Consider the following 15,385-nt stretch of genomic DNA (forward strand, 5'->3'; position numbering starts at 1 on the left):
AATCGAACTTCTCTGGTGGTTGCTCTTGGCTGCCCAGCAGCGCTGTCAGTAGAGCGCGAACGTCTGGCCTCTGCACCCAGAGCCGAATAGCCAGGAGGGAAAGCATGTGCTGGGCATGTTCAGCACACAGTCAGCTTTGCAATGGTGTTTCCATCATTGCTGTCGCTCCTCGGTTTCATACCTAAAAGTCCATTTGAATGCAACTTCTCCGGAGTCTGCTCATGGCTGCCCAGCAGCACAGTGAGTAGAGCACGCTCTTTTGGCCCCTGCTCCCAGAGCCGAAGAGCCAGGAGGGAAAGCTGATGCTGGGCATCTTCAGCACACAGTCAGCTTTGCATCGGTGTCACCATCATTGCTGTCGCTCCTCGGTTTCATTCCTAAAAGTCCATTTGAATGCAACCCTCTCCGGAGCTTGCTCTCAGCTGCCCAGGGGCACAGTGTTTAGAGCACGAACTTCTGGTCTCTGCTCCCAGAGCCGAAGAGCCAGGAGGGAAATCTGGTGTTCAGAATCTTCAGCACAAAGTCAGCTTTGCAACGGTGCCTCCATCATTGCTGTTGCTCTTCACTTTCATATCTAGAAGTCCATTTGAATCCAACTTCTCTGGTGGTTGCTCTTGGCTGCCCAGCAGCACAGCGGGTAGAGCACGAACGTCTGGCCTCTGCTTCCACAGCGAATGAATCATGAGGGAAAACATGTGCTGGCCATCTTCAGCACACAGTCAGCTTTGTAACAGTGTCACCATCATTGCTGTCGCTCCTCGGTTTCATACCTAAAAGTCCATTTGAATGCACCCTCTTCGGAGCTTGCTCTCGGCTGCCCAGCAGCACAGTGAGTAGAACACGAACGTCTGGCCTCTGCTCCCAGAGCCGAGGAGCCAGGAGGGAAAGCATGGCCTGGGCATATTCAGCACACAGTCAGCTTTGCAACGGTGCCTCCATCATTGCTGTCGCTCCTCGGTTTCATACCTAAAAGTCCATTTGAGTGCAACTTCTCCGGAGACTTCTCTCGGGTGCCCAGCAGCACAGCGAGTAGAGCACAGACATCTGGGCTCTGCACCGAGAGCCGAAGAGGCAGGAGGGAAAGCATGTGCTGGGCATCTTCAGCACACAGTCAGCTTTGCAACGGTGTCACCATCATTGCTGTCACTCCTCGGTTTCATACCTAAAAGTCCATTTGAATGCAACCTCTGCAAAACTTGTTCTTGGCTGCCCAGGGGCACAGCGATTAGTGCACGAACGTCTGGCCTCTGCTCCCAGAGTCGAAGAGCCTGGAGGGAAAACATGTGCTGGGCATCTTCAGCACACTGTCAGCTTTCCAACGGTGCCTCCATCATTGCTGTCGCTCCTCACTTTCATACCTAGAAGTTCATTTGAATCCAACTTCTCTGGTGGTTGCTCTTGGCTGCCCAGCAGCACAGTGAGTAGAGCACGAACGTCTGGACTCTGCTCCCAGAGCCGAAGAGCCAGGAGGGAAAGCATGTGCTGGGCATATTCAGCATACAGTCAGCTTTGCAACGGTGTCACCATCTTTGCTGTCGCTCCTCGGTTTCATACCTAAAAGTTCATTTGAATGCACCCTCTCCGGAGCTTGCTCTCGGCTGCCCAGCAGCACAGTGAGTATGGCGCGAACATTTGGTCTCATCTCCCAGAGCCGAAGCGCCAGGAGGGAAAGCTGGTGTTCAGAATATTCAGCACACAGTCAGCTTTGCAACGGTGCCTCCATCATTGCTGTCGCTCCTCACTTTCATACCTAGAAGTCCATTTGTATCTAACTTCTGTGGTGGCTGCTCTTGGCTGCCCAGCAGCACAGGGAGGAGAGCACGAACGTCTGTTCTCTGCTCCCAGAGCCTAAGAGCCAGGAGGGAAAGCATGGCCTGGGCATCTTCAGCACACAGTCAGCTTTGCAACGGTGTCACCATCATTGCTGTCGCTCCTCGGTTTCATACCTAAAAGTGTATTTGAATGCACCCTCTCCGGAGCTTGCTCTCGGCTGCCCAGCAGCACAGTGTGTAGAGCACGCTCTTTTGGCCTCTGCTCCGACAGCCGAAGAGCCATTTAGCATTTCAATGGAGTCTAAGTTTGCTAGGCTAATCTAATCTGACCCGGGATAATCTGACCCGGGATAATCTGACCCGGGATAATCTGGCACGGGATAATCTGACCCGGGATAATCTGGCACGGGATAATCTGACCCGGGATAATCTGGCACGGGATAATCTGACCCGGGATAATCTGACCCGGGATAATCTAGCCAGGGTTCATCCGGCCCAGAATAATCTGACCCTAACTCTTACCCTAATCCTAACCATAATCCTAATCCAAAACCTAACCCCCTAATCTAATCTAACCCAGGCGAAGCTAGGATAGGCTAGGGTAATCTAAGGCAGGCTAGGCTAAACTAGACCTAACCCTAACGCTGTATTAAACTGGGCTGGATGGGGTTAAACTGAGCTGGACTTGATTAAAGTGGGCTGGACTAGATTAAAATGGGCTAGACCGGGTTAAATTGGGTTGGATTGGATTAAACAGGGCTGGACTGGGTTAAACTGAGCCGGACTGGATTAAACTGGACTGGACTGGGTTAAACTGGGCTGGGCTGGGTTAAACTGAGCCAGACTGGATTAAACTGGACTGGACTGGGTTAAACTGGGCTGGACTGGGTTGAACTGTGCTTGAGTGAACTAACCTGGGCTGGGCTGGATTGAACTGAGCTGGACTGGATTGACCTGGGCTGGACTGGGTTAAACTGGGCTGGAGTGAACTAACCTGGGCTGGGCAGGATCAAACTGAGCTGGACTGGATTAAACTGGTTTGGACAGGGTAAAATTAGGCTGGACTGTGTTAAACTGGGATGGGTTTGATTAAACTTAGCTGGACTGGATTAAACTGTGCTGGACTGGGTTAAACTGGGTTGGGCTGGATCAAACTGAGCTGGACTGGATTAAACTGGGCTGCACTGGGTTAAACTGGGCTGTTCCGGATTATACTGAGCTGGAGTGTATTAAATATGGCTGGACTGGGTTAAAGTGGGCTGGATTGAACTGTTCTGGACTGAATTAAACTGTTCTGGACTGGGTTAAACTGAGCTGGACTGGAATTATATTGAGCTGGACTGGTCTGGAGTGTTACACTGAGCTGGAGTGTCTTAAATATGGCTGGACTGGGATAAAGTGGGCTGGGCTGGATTGGTCTGTTCTGGACTGGAATAAACTGGTCTGGCCTGGGTTAAACTAGGCTGGACTGGGTTAAATTGAGCCGGACTGGATTAAACTGGGCTGGACTGGGTTAAACTGTGCTGGAGTAAACTGAACTGGGCTGGGCTGGATCTAAGTGAGCTGGACTGGATTAAACTGGGCTTGACTGGGTCTAAGTGAGCTGGACTGGATTAAACTGGGCTTGACTGGGTCTAACTGGGCTGTTCTGGATTATATTGAGCTGGAGTGTATTAAATATGGCTGTACTGGGTTAAACTGGGCTGGGCTGGATTGAACTGTTCTGGACTGGGCTAAACTGGTCTGTTCTGGATTATATTGAGCTGGAGTGGATTAAACGGGGGTGGACAAGTTTAAACTGAGATGGACTGGATTAGAGTGGGGTGGACTGGGTTAAACTGGGCTGGAGTGAACTAAACTGGGCTGGGATCTGGATGAAACTGAGCTGGACTGGATTAAACTGGGTTGAACTGGGTTAAACACGGCTGGACTGTATCAAATATGTCTGGATTGGGTTAAACTGGACTGGGCTGGACTGAACTCTTCTGGACTGGGTTAAACTGGTCTGAACTGGATTAAATTGAGCTGGACTGGGTTAAACTGAGCTGGACTAGGTTAAACTGAGCTGGACTGGGTTAAACGGGGCTGAGTGGATTAAACTGAGCTGGACAGGATTAAACTGGGCTGGACTCGGTTAAACTGTGCTGGACTGGGTTATACTGGGCTGGACTGTGTTAAACTGAGCTGGACTGGGTTAAACTGAGATGGACTGGGTTAAACGGGGCTTGAGTGGGTTAAACTGAGCTGGACAGGATTAAACTGGGCTGGACTGGGTTATACTGGGCTGGACTGGATTAAACTGAGCCGGAGTGTATTAAACTGGTCTGGACTGGGTTAAACTGAGCTGGACTGGATTAAACTGGGCTGGACAAGTATGAACTGTTCTGGACTGGATTAAACGGTGCTGGACTGTATTAAACTGACCTGAGGTGCATTCAAGTGGGCTGGACTTGATTAAACATGGCTGGACTGCGTTAAACTGAGCTGGACTTGGTTAAACTGAGTCGGACTGGATTAAACAGGGCTGGACTGAATTAAAGTGGTCTGGACTGGGTTTAACGGGGCTGGACTAAATTAAACGAGGCAGGTTAGGGTTAAACTGGCCTGACTGAATTGAACTGGGCAGGACTGGGTTAAACTTGTCGGGGCTGGGTTAAACTGGGCTGGACAGGGTTAAAGAGGGCTGGGCGGGATTTAACTGAGCTGGACTGGGTTAAACTGGGCTGGGCTGGATCAAACTGGGAAGGACTGGGTTAAACTGGGCTGGGCTGGGTTAAACTGGGCTGGACTGGATTAAACTGGGCTGGACTGGGTTAAACGGGGCTGGGCTGGATCAAACTGAGCTGGACTGGATTAAACTGTTCTGGACTGGGTTAAACTGGTCTGGACTGAGTTGAAGTGAGCTAGACTGGAATTATATTGAGCTGGACTGGGTAAAATTGGACTGGTCTGAATTAAACTGAGCTGGAGTGTATTGAATATGTAAATAGTGTATTAAATATGTGTATTAAATATATCATTGCTGTCGCTTCTCCTTTTCATACCTAGAAGTTCATTAGAATCCAACTTCTCTGGAGCTTGCTCTCGGCTGCCCAGGAGCACAGCGATTAGAGAATGAAAGTCTGGCCTCTGCTCCCAGAGCCGAAGAGGGAGGAGGGAAAGCATGTGCTGGGCATCTTCAGCACACAGTCAGCTTTGCAACGGTGTCACCATCATTGCTGTCGCTCCTCGGTTTCATTCCTAAAAGTCCATTTGAATGCAACCTCTGCAAAGCTTGTTTTCGGCTGCCCAGGGGCAGAGCGATTAGTGCACGAACGTCTGGCCTCTGCTCTCACAGCCGAAGAGGCAGGAGGGAAAGCATGTGCTGGGCATCTTCAGCACACAGTCAGCTTTGCAACGGTGTCACCATCATTGCTTTCGCTCCTCGGTTCCATATCTAAAAGTCCATTTGAATGCAACCTCTGCAAAGCTTGTTCTCGGCTGCCCAGGGGCAGGGCGATTAGTGCACGAACGTCTGGCCTCTGCTCCCAGAGCCGAAGAGCCAGGAGGGAAAGCATGTTCTGGGCATCTTCAGCGCACAGTCAGCTTTGCAACGGTGTCACCATCATTGCTGTCGCTCCTCAATTTCCTAACTAAAAGTGCATTTGAATGCACCCTCTCCGGAGCTTGCTCTCGGCTGCCCAGCAGCACAGTGAGCATGGCACGAACGTTTGGTCTCTGCTCCCAGAGCCGAAGAGCCAGGAGGGAAAGCTGATGCTGAGAATAATCAGCACACACTCAGCTTTGCAACGGTGTCACCATCATTGCTGTCGCTCCTCGGTTTCATAACTAAAATTCCATTTGAATGTAACCTCTCCAAAGCTTTCTCTCGGCTGCCCAGGGGCACAGCGATTAGTGCACGAACGTCTGGCCTCTGCTCCCAGAGCCAAAGAGCCAGGAGGGAAAGCATGTGCTGGGCATCTTCAGCACACAGTCAGCTTTGCAACGGTGTCACCATCATTGCTGTCGCTCCTCGGTTTCATTCCTAAAAGTCCATTTGAAGGCAACCTCTGCAAAGCTTGTTTTCGGCTGCCCAGGGGCAGAGCGATTAGTGCACGAACGTCTGGCCTCTGCTCTCACAGCCGAAGAGGCAGGAGGGAAAGCATGTGCTGGGCATCTTCAGCACACAGTCAGCTTTGCAACGGTGTCACCATCATTGCTGTCGCTCCTCGGTTTCATATCTAAAAGTCCATTTGAATGCAACCTCTGCAAAGCTTGTTCTCGGCTGCCCAGGGGCAGGGCGATTAGTGCACGAACGTCTGGCCTCTGCTCCCAGAGCCGAAGAGCCAGGAGGGAAAGCATGTTCTGGGCATCTTCAGCACACAGTCAGCTTTGCAACGGTGTCACCATCATTGCTGTCGCTCCTCAATTTCCTAACTAAAAGTGCATTTGAATGCACCCTCTCCGGAGCTTGCTCTCGGCTGCCCAGCAGCACAGTGAGCATGGCACGAACGTTTGGTCTCTGCTCCCAGAGCCGAAGAGCCAGGAGGGAAAGCTGATGCTCAGAATAATCAGCACACACTCAGCTTTGCAACGGTGTCACCATCATTGCTGTCGCTCCTCGGTTTCATAACTAAAATTCCATTTGAATGTAACCTCTCCAAAGCTTTCTCTCGGCTGCCCAGGGGCAGGGCGATTAGTGCACGAACGTCTGGCCTCTGCTCCCAGAGCCAAAGAGCCAGGAGGGAAAGCATGTGCTGGGCATCTTCAGCACACAGTCAGCTTTGCAACGGTGTCACCATCATTGCTGTCGCTCCTCGGTTTCATTCCTAAAAGTCCATTTGAATGCAACCTCTGCAAAGCTTGTTTTCGGCTACCCAGGGGCAGAGCGATTAGTGCACGAACGTCTGGCCTCTGCTCTCACAGCCGAAGAGGCAGGAGGGAAAGCATGTGCTGGGCATCTTCAGCACACAGTCAGCTTTGCAACGGTGTCACCATCATTGCTTTCGCTCCTCGGTTTCATATCTAAAAGTCCATTTGAATGCAACCTCTGCAAAGCTTGTTCTCGGCTGCCCAGGGCCACAGCGATTAGTGCACGAACGTCTGGCCTCTGCTCCCAGAGCCGAAGAGCCAGGAGGGAAAGCATGTTCTGGGCATCTTCAGCGCACAGTCAGCTTGCAACGGTGTCACCATCATTGCTGTCGCTCCTCAATTTCCTAACTAAAAGTGCATTTGAATGCACCCTCTCCGGAGCTTGCTCTCGGCTGCCCAGCAGCACAGTGAGCATGGCACGAACGTTTGGTCTCTGCTCCCAGAGCCGAAGAGCCAGGAGGGAAAGCTGATGCTGAGAATAATCAGCACACACTCAGCTTTGCAACGGTGTCACCATCATTGCTGTCGCTCCTCGGTTTCATAACTAAAATTCCATTTGAATGTAACCTCTCCAAAGCTTTCTCTCGGCTGCCCAGGGGCAGAGCGATTAGTGCACGAACGTCTGGCCTCTGCTCCCAGAGCCAAAGAGCCAGGAGGGAAAGCATGTGCTGGGCATCTTCAGCACACAGTCAGCTTTGCAACGGTGTCACCATCATTGCTGTCGCTCCTCGGTTTCATTCCTAAAAGTCCATTTGAATGCAACCTCTGCAAAGCTTGTTTTCGGCTGCCCAGGGGCAGAGCGATTAGTGCACGAACGTCTGGCCTCTGCTCTCACAGCCGAAGAGGCAGGAGGGAAAGCATGTGCTGGGCATCTTCAGCACACAGTCAGCTTTGCAACGGTGTCACCATCATTGCTGTCGCTCCTCGGTTTCATATCTAAAAGTCCATTTGAATGCAACCTCTGCAAAGCTTGTTTTCGGCTGCCCAGGGGCAGAGCGATTAGTGCACGAACGTCTGGCCTCTGCTCTCACAGCCGAAGAGGCAGGAGGGAAAGCATGTGCTGGGCATCTTCAGCACACAGTCAGTTTTGCAACGGTGTCACCATCATTGCTTTCGCTCCTCGGTTTCATATCTAAAAGTCCATTTGAATGCAACCTCTGCAAAGCTTGTTCTCGGCTGCCCAGGGGCAGGGCGATTAGTGCACGAACGTCTGGCCTCTGCTCCCAGAGCCGAAGAGCCAGGAGGGAAAGCATGTTCTGGGCATCTTCAGCGCACAGTCAGCTTTGCAACGGTGTCACCATCATTGCTGTCGCTCCTCAATTTCCTAACTAAAAGTGCATTTGAATGCACCCTCTCCGGAGCTTGCTCTCGGCTGCCCAGCAGCACAGTGAGCATGGCACGAACGTTTGGTCTCTGCTCCCAGAGCCGAAGAGCCAGGAGGGAAAGCTGATGCTCAGAATAATCAGCACACACTCAGCTTTGCAACGGTGTCACCATCATTGCTGTCGCTCCTCGGTTTCATAACTAAAATTCCATTTGAATGTAACCTCTCCAAAGCTTTCTCTCGGCTGCCCAGGGGCACAGCGATTAGTGCACGAACGTCTGGCCTCTGCTCCCAGAGCCAAAGAGCCAGGAGGGAAAGCATGTGCTGGGCATCTTCAGCACACAGTCAGCTTTGCAACGGTGTCACCATCATTGCTGTCGCTCCTCGGTTTCATTCCTAAAAGTCCATTTGAATGCAACCTCTGCAAAGCTTGTTTTCGGCTGCCCAGGGGCAGAGCGATTAGTGCACGAACGTCTGGCCTCTGCTCTCACAGCCGAAGAGGCAGGAGGGAAAGCATGTGCTGGGCATCTTCAGCACACAGTCAGCTTTGCAACGGTGTCACCATCATTGCTGTCGCTCCTCGGTTTCATATCTAAAAGTCCATTTGAATGCAACCTCTGCAAAGCTTGTTCTCGGCTGCCCAGGGGCAGGGCGATTAGTGCACGAACGTCTGGCCTCTGCTCCCAGAGCCGAAGAGCCAGGAGGGAAAGCATGTTCTGGGCATCTTCAGCGCACAGTCAGCTTTGCAACGGTGTCACCATCATTGCTGTCGCTCCTCAATTTCCTAACTAAAAGTGCATTTGAATGCACCCTCTCCGGAGCTTGCTGTCGGCTGCCCAGCAGCACAGTGAGCATGGCACGAACGTTTGGTCTCTGCTCCCAGAGCCGAAGAGCCAGGAGGGAAAGCTGATGCTGAGAATAATCAGCACACACTCAGCTTTGCAACGGTGTCACCATCATTGCTGTCGCTCCTCGGTTTCATAACTAAAATTCCATTTGAATGTAACCTCTCCAAAGCTTTCTCTCGGCTGCCCAGGGGCACAGCGATTAGTGCACGAACGTCTGGCCTCTGCTCCCAGAGCCAAAGAGCCAGGAGGGAAAGCATGTGCTGGGCATCTTCAGCACACAGTCAGCTTTGCAACGGTGTCACCATCATTGCTGTCGCTCCTCGGTTTCATTCCTAAAAGTCCATTTGAAGGCAACCTCTGCAAAGCTTGTTTTCGGCTGCCCAGGGGCAGAGCGATTAGTGCACGAACGTCTGGCCTCTGCTCTCACAGCCGAAGAGGCAGGAGGGAAAGCATGTGCTGGGCATCTTCAGCACACAGTCAGCTTTGCAACGGTGTCACCATCATTGCTGTCGCTCCTCGGTTTCATATCTAAAAGTCCATTTGAATGCAACCTCTGCAAAGCTTGTTCTCGGCTGCCCAGGGGCAGGGCGATTAGTGCACGAACGTCTGGCCTCTGCTCCCAGAGCCGAAGAGCCAGGAGGGAAAGCATGTTCTGGGCATCTTCAGCACACAGTCAGCTTTGCAACGGTGTCACCATCATTGCTGTCGCTCCTCAATTTCCTAACTAAAAGTGCATTTGAATGCACCCTCTCCGGAGCTTGCTCTCGGCTGCCCAGCAGCACAGTGAGCATGGCACGAACGTTTGGTCTCTGCTCCCAGAGCCGAAGAGCCAGGAGGGAAAGCTGATGCTCAGAATAATCAGCACACACTCAGCTTTGCAACGGTGTCACCATCATTGCTGTCGCTCCTCGGTTTCATAACTAAAATTCCATTTGAATGTAACCTCTCCAAAGCTTTCTCTCGGCTGCCCAGGGGCACAGCGATTAGTGCACGAACGTCTGGCCTCTGCTCCCAGAGCCAAAGAGCCAGGAGGGAAAGCATGTGCTGGGCATCTTCAGCACACAGTCAGCTTTGCAACGGTGTCACCATCATTGCTGTCGCTCCTCGGTTTCATTCCTAAAAGTCCATTTGAATGCAACCTCTGCAAAGCTTGTTTTCGGCTGCCCAGGGGCAGAGCGATTAGTGCACGAACGTCTGGCCTCTGCTCTCACAGCCGAAGAGGCAGGAGGGAAAGCATGTGCTGGGCATCTTCAGCACACAGTCAGCTTTGCAACGGTGTCACCATCATTGCTTTCGCTCCTCGGTTTCATATCTAAAAGTCCATTTGAATGCAACCTCTGCAAAGCTTGTTCTCGGCTGCCCAGGGGCAGGGCGATTAGTGCACGAACGTCTGGCCTCTGCTCCCAGAGCCGAAGAGCCAGGAGGGAAAGCATGTTCTGGGCATCTTCAGCGCACAGTCAGCTTTGCAACGGTGTCACCATCATTGCTGTCGCTCCTCAATTTCCTAACTAAAAGTGCATTTGAATGCACCCTCTCCGGAGCTTGCTCTCGGCTGCCCAGCAGCACAGTGAGCATGGCACGAACGTTTGGTCTCTGCTCCCAGAGCCGAAGAGCCAGGAGGGAAAGCTGATGCTCAGAATAATCAGCACACACTCAGCTTTGCAACGGTGTCACCATCATTGCTGTCGCTCCTCGGTTTCATAACTAAAATTCCATTTGAATGTAACCTCTCCAAAGCTTTCTCTCGGCTGCCCAGGGGCACAGCGATTAGTGCACGAACGTCTGGCCTCTGCTCCCAGAGCCAAAGAGCCAGGAGGGAAAGCATGTGCTGGGCATCTTCAGCACACAGTCAGCTTTGCAACGGTGTCACCATCATTGCTGTCGCTCCTCGGTTTCATTCCTAAAAGTCCATTTGAATGCAACCTCTGCAAAGCTTGTTTTCGGCTGCCCAGGGGCAGAGCGATTAGTGCACGAACGTCTGGCCTCTGCTCTCACAGCCGAAGAGGCAGGAGGGAAAGCATGTGCTGGGCATCTTCAGCACACAGTCAGCTTTGCAACGGTGTCACCATCATTGCTGTCGCTCCTCGGTTTCATATCTAAAAGTCCATTTGAATGCAACCTCTGCAAAGCTTGTTTTCGGCTGCCCAGGGGCAGAGCGATTAGTGCACGAACGTCTGGCCTCTGCTCTCACAGCCGAAGAGGCAGGAGGGAAAGCATGTGCTGGGCATCTTCAGCACACAGTCAGCTTTGCAACGGTGTCACCATCATTGCTTTCGCTCCTCGGTTTCATATCTAAAAGTCCATTTGAATGCAACCTCTGCAAAGCTTGTTCTCGGCTGCCCAGGGGCAGGGCGATTAGTGCACGAACGTCTGGCCTCTGCTCCCAGAGCCGAAGAGCCAGGAGGGAAAGCATGTTCTGGGCATCTTCAGCGCACAGTCAGCTTTGCAACGGTGTCACCATCATTGCTGTCGCTCCTCAATTTCCTAACTAAAAGTGCATTTGAATGCACCCTCTCCGGAGCTTGCTGTCGGCTGCCCAGCAGCACAGTGAGCATGGCACGAACGTTTGGTCTCTGCTCCCAGAGCCGAAGAGCCAGGAGGGAAAGCTGATGCTCAGAATAATCAGCACACACTCAGCTTTGCAACGGTGTCACCATCATTGCTGTCGCTCCTCGGTTTCATAACTAAAATTCCATTTGAATGTAACCTCTCCAAAGCTTTCTCTCGGCTGCCCAGGGGCACAGCGATTAGTGCACGAACGTCTGGCCTCTGCTCCCAGAGCCAAAGAGCCAGGAGGGAAAGCATGTGCTGGGCATCTTCAGCACACAGTCAGCTTTGCAACGGTGTCACCATCATTGCTGTCGCTCCTCGGTTTCATTCCTAAAAGTCCATTTGAATGCAACCTCTGCAAAGCTTGTTTTCGGCTGCCCAGGGGCAGAGCGATTAGTGCACGAACGTCTGGCCTCTGCTCTCACAGCCGAAGAGGCAGGAGGGAAAGCATGTGCTGGGCATCTTCAGCACACAGTCAGCTTTGCAACGGTGTCACCATCATTGCTGTCGCTCCTCGGTTTCATTCCTAAAAGTCCATTTGAAGGCAACCTCTGCAAAGCTTGTTTTCGGCTGCCCAGGGGCAGAGCGATTAGTGCACGAACGTCTGGCCTCTGCTCTCACAGCCGAAGAGCCAGGAGGGAAAGCATGTGCTGGGCACCTTCAGCACACAGTCAGCTTTGCAACGGTGTCACCATCATTGCTGTCGCTCCTCGGTTTCATATCTAAAAGTCCATTTGAATGCAACCTCTGCAAAGCTTGTTCTCGGCTGCCCAGGGGCAGGGCGATTAGTGCACGAACGTCTGGCCTCTGCTCCCAGAGCCGAAGAGCCAGGAGGGAAAGCATGTTCTGGGCATCTTCAGCGCACAGTCAGCTTTGCAACGGTGTCACCATCATTGCTGTCGCTCCTCAATTTCCTAACTAAAAGTGCATTTGAATGCACCCTCTCCGGAGCTTGCTCTCGGCTGCCCAGCAGCACAGTGAGCATGGCACGAACGTTTGGTCTCTGCTCCCAGAGCCGAAGAGCCAGGAGGGAAAGCTGATGCTGAGAATAATCAGCACACACTCAGCTTTGCAACGGTGTCACCATCATTGCTGTCGCTCCTCGGTTTCATAACTAAAATTCCATTTGAATGCAACCTCTGCAAAGCTTGTTCTCGGCTGCCCAGGGGCACAGCGATTAGTGCACGAACGTCTGGCCTCTGCTCCCAGAGCCAAAGAGCCAGGAGGGAAAGCATGTGCTGGGCATCTTCAGCACACAGTCAGCTTTGCAACGGTGTCACCATCATTGCTGTCGCTCCTCGGTTTCATTCCTAAAAGTCCATTTGAATGCAACCTCTGCAAAGCTTGTTTTCGGCTGCCCAGGGGCAGAGCGATTAGTGCACGAACGTCTGGCCTCTGCTCTCACAGCCGAAGAGGCAGGAGGGAAAGCATGTGCTGGGCATCTTCAGCACACAGTCAGCTTTGCAACGGTGTCACCATCATTGCTTTCGCTCCTCGGTTTCATATCTAAAAGTCCATTTGAATGCAACCTCTGCAAAGCTTGTTCTCGGCTGCCCAGGGGCAGGGCGATTAGTGCACGAACGTCTGGCCTCTGCTCCCAGAGCCGAAGAGCCAGGAGGGAAAGCATGTTCTGGGCATCTTCAGCGCACAGTCAGCTTTGCAACGGTGTCACCATCATTGCTGTCGCTCCTCAATTTCCTAACTAAAAGTGCATTTGAATGCACCCTCTCCGGAGCTTGCTCTCGGCTGCCCAGCAGCACAGTGAGCATGGCACGAACGTTTGGTCTCTGCTCCCAGAGCCGAAGAGCCAGGAGGGAAAGCTGATGCTCAGAATAATCAGCACACACTCAGCTTTGCAACGGTGTCACCATCATTGCTGTCGCTCCTCGGTTTCATAACTAAAATTCCATTTGAATGCAACCTCTGCAAAGCTTGTTCTCGGCTGCCCAGGGGCACAGCGATTAGTGCACGAACGTCTGGCCTCTGCTCCCAGAGCCAAAGAGCCAGGAGGGAAAGCATGTGCTGGGCATCTTCAGCACACAGTCAGCTTTGCAACGGTGTCACCATCATTGCTGTCGCTCCTCGGTTTCATTCCTAAAAGTCCATTTGAATGCAACCTCTGCAAAGCTTGTTTTCGGCTGCCCAGGGGCAGAGCGATTAGTGCACGAACGTCTGGCCTCTGCTCTCACAGCCGAAGAGGCAGGAGGGAAAGCATGTGCTGGGCATCTTCAGCACACAGTCAGCTTTGCAACGGTGTCACCATCATTGCTGTCGCTCCTCGGTTTCATTCCTAAAAGTCCATTTGAAGGCAACCTCTGCAAAGCTTGTTTTCGGCTGCCCAGGGGCAGAGCGATTAGTGCACGAACGTCTGGCCTCTGCTCTCACAGCCGAAGAGGCAGGAGGGAAAGCATGTGCTGGGCATCTTCAGCACACAGTCAGCTTTGCAACGGTGTCACCATCATTGCTGTCGCTCCTCGGTTTCATATCTAAAAGTCCATTTGAATGCAACCTCTGCAAAGCTTGTTCTCGGCTGCCCAGGGGCAGGGCGATTAGTGCACGAACGTCTGGCCTCTGCTCCCAGAGCCGAAGAGCCAGGAGGGAAAGCATGTTCTGGGCATCTTCAGCGCACAGTCAGCTTTGCAACGGTGTCACCATCATTGCTGTCGCTCCTCAATTTCCTAACTAAAAGTGCATTTGAATGCACCCTCTCCGGAGCTTGCTCTCGGCTGCCCAGCAGCACAGTGAGCATGGCACGAACGTTTGGTCTCTGCTCCCAGAGCCGAAGAGCCAGGAGGGAAAGCTGATGCTGAGAATAATCAGCACACACTCAGCTTTGCAACGGTGTCACCATCATTGCTGTCGCTCCTCGGTTTCATAACTAAAATTCCATTTGAATGCAACCTCTGCAAAGCTTGTTCTCGGCTGCCCAGGGGCACAGCGATTAGTGCACGAACGTCTGGCCTCTGCTCCCAGAGCCAAAGAGCCAGGAGGGAAAGCATGTGCTGGGCATCTTCAGCACACAGTCAGCTTTGCAACGGTGTCACCATCATTGCTGTCGCTCCTCGGTTTCATTCCTAAAAGTCCATTTGAATGCAACCTCTGCAAAGCTTGTTTTCGGCTGCCCAGGGGCAGAGCGATTAGTGCACGAACGTCTGGCCTCTGCTCTCACAGCCGAAGAGGCAGGAGGGAAAGCATGTGCTGGGCATCTTCAGCACACAGTCAGCTTTGCAACGGTGTCACCATCATTGCTTTCGCTCCTCGGTTTCATATCTAAAAGTCCATTTGAATGCAACCTCTGCAAAGCTTGTTCTCGGCTGCCCAGGGGCAGGGCGATTAGTGCACGAACGTCTGGCCTCTGCTCCCAGAGCCGAAGAGCCAGGAGGGAAAGCATGTTCTGGGCATCTTCAGCGCACAGTCAGCTTTGCAACGGTGTCACCATCATTGCTGTCGCTCCTCAATTTCCTAACTAAAAGTGCATTTGAATGCACCCTCTCCGGAGCTTGCTCTCGGCTGCCCAGCAGCACAGTGAGCATGGCACGAACGTTTGGTCTCTGCTCCCAGAGCCGAAGAGCCAGGAGGGAAAGCTGATGCTCAGAATAATCAGCACACACTCAGCTTTGCAACGGTGTCACCATCATTGCTGTCGCTCCTCGGTTTCATAACTAAAATTCCATTTGAATGTAACCTCTCCAAAGCTTTCTCTCGGCTGCCCAGGGGAACAGCGATTAGTGCACGAACGTCTGGCCTCTGCTCCCAGAGCCAAAGAGCCAGGAGGGAAAGCATGTGCTGGGCATCTTCAGCACACAGTCAGCTTTGCAACGGTGTCACCATCATTGCTGTCGCTCCTCGGTTTCATTCCTAAAAGTCCATTTGAATGCAACCTCTGCAAAGCTTGTTTTCGGCTGCCCAGGGGCAGAGCGATTAGTGCACGAACGTCTGGCCTCTGCTCTCACAGCCGAAGAGGCAGGAGGGAAAGCATGTGCTGGGCATCTTCAGCACACAGTCAGCTTTGCAACGGTGTCACCATCATTGCTGTCGCT

This window comes from Pezoporus flaviventris, unplaced genomic scaffold, assembly GCF_033815535.1.
Source record: "Pezoporus flaviventris isolate CSIRO_AGI_PZ_B2104156 unplaced genomic scaffold, CSIRO_AGI_Pfla_v1 ptg000107l, whole genome shotgun sequence".
NCBI lineage: Eukaryota > Metazoa > Chordata > Aves > Psittaciformes > Psittacidae > Pezoporus > Pezoporus flaviventris.